Below are 6,345 nucleotides of genomic sequence, written 5' to 3' on the forward strand. Positions count from 1 at the left end.
TTTTAAACATTTCAATGTGCAACATTTTCAAACAACAAATAACAAATAAATTATAACTCACCGTAAAGTTGCTCCGCTGGCACCTGATGCTCCTCCTGAGCCTCCTCCTCCTCTCAGTCCTCGCAGTTCTTCAAAAAAGTCACACGCGTTCGCGGCGTGAATACGAAAATCGCACGGCACTTTAAACGGCACCCCCGACGTGTATTGTCTCATTAGAACAAAAGTAACTTTCGAAAATTATCGCACGCAACCTAACACGTTCGACACTCTAGCATCCGAAGCAGATAACGATAGAAAATTGTACTCTTATTTGCGAAGAATAATTATAAAAGGAGAATAGCAGAGGGGTAATGTTATTGAAGAGGATAATGCATACGCGATACGCGAAACGATCTGTTTTGCTCAAATGCCACCGTGCGAATAATAACAATGTTGCAGCAAGGACAAGGTCGCGTCGCGAGTCGAGACGGAATTTGGAAGGAGTAGGGGAAAGGAATGTGTGTGCCGATACTCGCGCGAGAAAGAAAGCGTGAGAGTGAGAGAGAGAACATAGGATTATGTATAGATCACGTAGGCAACAACGCGTACGAAAACTACCCCACCAAACCCCCTCTCGCAGCGAGTTAGCGTCGAAATTTCTTACACAATATAAAATACTTTACATATTACAAGATATTCCTTGCGTTCAAAATTTTTATTTCGATGAATAGTTTACTATTGTACTATTGTACTTTTCGTCTTTTATCGTATTTTGTATCGTACCGTATCTTTGAAATCTTTACCTGATAGCAGATTCGTTGCATTGTCCAAGATAAAAATTAATTTTACTCGATTGAAATTCTGTGTTTTAAACTTTTTGAGGAATTTTATTATTTTGTATTGACACAAATAAATAAATATACGAGTTAAAGATAATTATGATAAAATTAAAGATAATTACCTTATAAAAAGGAAATAAAAATGTTACAAGAGACGTCGTTTTGTGCAAACACGACTGCCTACGCAATTTGATAAAATAAATTATTAGTTATATATAAATTAAAATTTTGAATGCAAGGAATATCTTGTAATACGTAAAATATTTCATATTATGTTAAGAATGACTACTTCCAACATCAATTAACTTTAATCGATGGTTCAAATTGTTGTTGACAAAATCACTAACACGAAGAATTAAATATCGCCATCGAAGAATAATAAAATATTAAACTTTTTCTTTTAATAACGATATTTTATTCATGCAATTTTACCGACAAGTTTTGACGGTGCGTTAAAAGTTAATCGACGTTGGAAATAATCACCTTAAGAGTTTCGAGACGATATATAACGCAAGAGAAGAAGAGAGAGATTAAGAAAAAGAAAGAAAAAGGGAATATAAAGCACACAGGCTACAGCACGACAAAAAACAACGCAAATATATATTTTTTTACATACGGAAAGCGCAAAAAGCGTATTCAAGTAGTTTAAGTGTAGCATAAACGCGACGAAGATGCGTACAATGAATTAATTACATAAATTTTTCGATTTCTCTTTGCTATCGTTGACTGCTGCCGCGAATGTCGAACGGATAGTTCCGTGATGCAATCGTGTCTCTAAGTTGTTTTTATTTTTATCATAATGCGACAAAGAATGCGTCAAAATTGTCATGCAAAATATCGCGTAATTTTCATGATAAAATTCGCATCACGTTGTATAAAATGTCGCACGATAATAAATTAATCTCGATACGGTTTTTGTCATATGCCCGAAAATTTGCGGCACATAACTCACTAAAATATTACGATTCGTAAAATATTAAAATCCGCGAACTCGCACGAAAAAAACACATTTGCTGATCTTTTCTTGGTTGATGGATCATCAAAACTTTTTGCTGTAATATGAAAAAGATCGAGTTCTTTATTCATAAATTTTGATTGTCCAACAAAATTTATTTTTAGATCTGTATCTGACACAATTTTTAGAGCCTTCAGCAAAAGTATTCTTTCTGTGCAAGCAAAACTGTCACGCCACTCCCGACGTATTCACATCACGAAATTAATGAACACGCACAAGAGAGTTTGTCTCTGAAACATAAATATAAAAAATTGATATTACAACAAGCTCCAACACAAAACTAAAGCTATATAACTATGACTTAGTAATATTATTATCTATGTGCAATAATAAATAATATTCTATTACTTAGATTTCATTTCTTTCTTTTTAAAAATTTTTTGTTAATCGTGTAATCTTATTTATTTTATGAAATATTTGCTTCAAAAACAAAAAATTCAATCCTTACAATAATTTTTTTAAATAAAAATTATTTCGAATAATCTTGTACTTTAAACATTTATGCTATTCCGCTGCTGCACATCGTGTATCAATAAGTCATAATTTAGATTATTATATAAAATTCCAGTTTCTCTGAGATTTCTGATATAATTGGGAATATATAAAAAAAACAGAATACATAATATATCTTGATATTAAAATATAAAATTAAATCCTTCATTCTGCAATTAAATTTGTACGCAGAGCGTATTTCTAATCCATAATTTCTAAAGGAACTACCAAACAGTAGTATTATTCACCGGCAAAATCGATGTGATAATATAGTTCACTCTGTAACATGGACGCAGATAGCGATGAAGAACAAAGGTAAAAGCGGCATGAAAAAGAACGAGATAATTAATCTTAGACTTTCCTTTGATCATACACTCTTGTAATTTTTTTATTAAAAATTTTTACTATAAAAATTTTAATCGTGAAGAACAGCGAATTACTGCAAGACTGTATATATTCTACACGAAACAATGCTTTTTAACCGCTGAAAGTTTTCCGAAAAAAAAAAATACTCAACTATTAAACTCCAGACTCTCTCTATTAAACTTTGAATAAAAGATTCGGTAAACGCTCCGAGGAATATAAAACTCTGCCGAAATTTTGCATTATTTCGCAGAAAAGTACGGTGCTGTCTAAATTTTTATTAGAAAGTTCATCCCCGCGTATGGTAGGGCAAGTTCGCTCGGTGACTGAAATCTGGCAAAACTTAGGACATATAAACTTTTCCGCTCCTTTCTATGTCTGCGCTGTGCATGAATTATTAAAACCAGACAGCCAGCGAGCTTTCCGTATTTGCATATTCGTGCATAAGCACACTCCGCGCCATTTACATAACTATTATTTTTTTTTCTCTATTTCGTTTCTTTTTTTTTACGTCGTGTTTATCACGTCTTCTCTGCTGCTACGATCGCTGCCAATTCTTGTCGCAAACCGCAGATAGCAATCAATCTTTGGAACCGCTACGCTCTTTGATCCTACTTGCACACATTGTGTAAGAAATTAGCTAAAGAATTTATGTTTGCAGAAGTAATTTACATATGTAATATTAAAATTACGTCAAAATTATAAGTATTAAATGGATATGCGTATCTTCGCAAATCTTCTTTACCGTTAATTTTTCTTGTTTCTTTTTTTTTTTGTAGAGAGAAATTAATATCCAGAAATATCTTCAAGGTTATTTACGATTAACAAAGAGAAATTGAAAGAATTCTCTCTCTAAATAAATATTTGTGCGCGGAGCGAAACCTTCTCTCGTTTTATTTGCGAATGATATAACGTTCGGCGTTCGTAGATTTCGCAAGGTTTCGAGAACCGGATTCAAGGCAATGCAGGTTTTTTCGTGCTAAAAGCCAAAAAACGTGCGGTCCTGCGACGTCACGCGCGAAATTGTCGCGCGAGTCCTGCGTGTGCATCCACGGTCAGTAATGTCGTTTTTCTGCGCGATTTTCTTACACACGTATCTGTATGCTTCGCGGTACTCGCATTGACGACGTAGTTCATGCAACCTTGAAAAATGTATTTTGCTTCGTCTTTGCTTTTAACGTACAAATAAATACGACGGTTGACGCCGTTATCAGGTTTTGGGATTCAACAAGCGATAAATGCTTACTGGTATCAGAAATTACAAGAAAATGCGCAGCGAAGAACACAGTAGTCGATTTGAATAGCAAAAATAATATCAGGCAAAAGGTGGAGTAACTTTTATATACAAGAGGGAAGTCATTATCTGCTAATGAGATTTACTATTCTGCTTAACGTGATTCTCGATTTTCCTTGCATATTACATCCTTACATATTATGTCTGAAAAATCCAAAGATATTTTTACTGATGCCATAATTGATTAAATAAATATAATGTCTCCTTCTCATAAAATTTATATTCCAAATTCTTTGAACACAATAATATAATTAATTTTGCGTTTATGACTCGATCACGGAGACGCAGGAAATATGGCTTAATGTAGCATCAGTGAACCGCCATGATATTTCTCCCATCCCATCTCTTGCGCGCCCTTTTTAATAAAAATATTCCCCCTCTTCCGTCGCGGCTCTTTCTCCACTTCGAGAGAACCCGACTTCATCCCTCTCTCCTTTTCTCTTGCTCGTTCGCTCGCTCGCTCGCTCGCTCGTAACAGCCTCGCACCGCGATGTTAGGGTGAACACGATTCGGAGTCTCCCTCATGCAGGCACTTAGCGTGAAGGCATTTGTCTATCGAAAACTATACCCTCGCACCGAGAAATCTGTCCCCTTCGCCCTTTTATTCCCTCGCGCAACACGAGAGTCACGCTGTTTTTCGGTGGAGTGTTTCGGTAGTTAGTGACACGTGTATGCACGATTTGTGGGGACATGGTGGAAAACTAGAAACTAACTCCCGGCCGTATCAAATTTCTATCATCAATGCACCGCGCGCTAGAAACACCTGACGTAGTATTGCACTTATCACAAAGTGAAAAAGCATAATCCGATTAATCATTTAATTATACTTCCGCGTAGCAACATATTATGTTAAACATGGAAATGAAGTTACACTCGCTCGCTAGTATAATCAGTATATGAATTCATCAATCATTGACGTAATTAACTACGTTGACTAGAAAATATAAAAACGCACGCTGGTATTTGTAATATATATCGAAGATTACTTTGAAAAAAGTGAGGAAATAAAGTACATATTACTTAATTATTAATTTAAATATCGCATCTCGCGAATTTTCGCTTTAATTAATGGAACTTCTATCATGACGTGTTTTCCCATTGCGACCATTCTAGATATCTTCGATCCGCACTATATAGACGTGCATACGTGTGCACACATACGTATTACGCAGGGTATTTCAAGTGGGCGCGTAGAGGGTGAATTTTGTTTTGCAGAATACACAGTGTGTTGCAACGAAGCGATTAAACGATCATAAGGCTTAACGTTTCCCGGCGACCGGCCTCCAGCAATCAATCGGACTTATTGTGGTCGAAGTTACCTTCGGTACACTCTGTATACGTGCGCATATACAGCCCAGGTTCTCCCTCTCTCTGATACCTTATTTATCTCCGCCGCTCTAACTGTCTGTCTCTCTTCCTCTCTTCATGGTCGGTACTCTGCTCGCGAGTTGCTGCCTCGGGGCAAGGGATAAGAGCGTATCAGTGCTGGCGTTATTTTTGCGCTTGCCCCGTTCCAAAACGAATGTTAAAACATAAAGTTCTCGTTATGATCTAACTTAATTATATTTGGTATATGATGAAAGTAAAATGTGTATTTCGATCAGTGAAAGAGAATATTTGAACTGTAGGAAAAGAAATTAATTTTTACCAAAACTTTTCAGAAAACTTGAAAATTAAATCCGAATTAATAATGTGAATCTAATAAAGTATTTCATTATTGTAAATTTCTTGTAGTTATATATATATAAACAGCGAAAAGAAAGAGAGAGAGAGAAAGAGAGACTTACTAATTTGCTACGATTACGTATTCTAGGTATTGCGAGTCTAAAAACATCGCATATACAAATTAATTATCTTTGATTATGATTATTAATGATTATTAATGATTGCATGAATATATGATTATTAATGAGACAATAACAACAAAGAATCGTGTCGCGTGTCCAACTCGTAAATTGAAAAACTAAAATTATAATATTAGCTAAGATCGCTTGTTCGAAGAGTTTAGCTTTATTCAATCTTCTACATATTTTTATGTGTTTAGAGAGAGAGAGAGAGAGAGAGAGAGAGAGAGAGAGAGGAAAAGAGAATAAAAAAAAATATTTAAATGTTTTAAATGTAATGCATAATCGTAGTAATAAATAATAAAATTTTTAGCATATCATTTCACAGACTTTCAGAATGACTTTGACTATTTTCCGTCACTCAAAATCGCTCCTTTAAACAAAAATAAATCAATTCACACCATTACTGAAAATACTATAAAATACTATATAGCTAAAATACTACATTTAGTGAACATTAAGATTCATCAAGATTCATCAAGACTCATCAAGAGAGACGTTCCAACTCTGAGAGATCTC

The 6,345-nt window shown here is 34.8% G+C and overlaps 1 protein-coding gene across 1 annotated transcript in view; it reads right to left on the bottom strand.

Moving 5' to 3' along the window:
- LOC105675684 (G-protein coupled receptor Mth2-like) overlaps positions 1-6,345 on the bottom strand; it is a 76,130-nt gene that overhangs the window by 41,907 nt on the left and 27,878 nt on the right. The window contains exon 3 of the mRNA XM_067359869.1: positions 62-2,063. The gene's annotated coding sequence lies outside the window, so the exon portion shown is untranslated. The remainder of the gene's footprint in view (positions 1-61; positions 2,064-6,345) is intronic.

This window comes from Linepithema humile, chromosome 7 (genome assembly GCF_040581485.1).
Source record: "Linepithema humile isolate Giens D197 chromosome 7, Lhum_UNIL_v1.0, whole genome shotgun sequence".
Lineage (NCBI taxonomy): Eukaryota > Metazoa > Arthropoda > Insecta > Hymenoptera > Formicidae > Linepithema > Linepithema humile.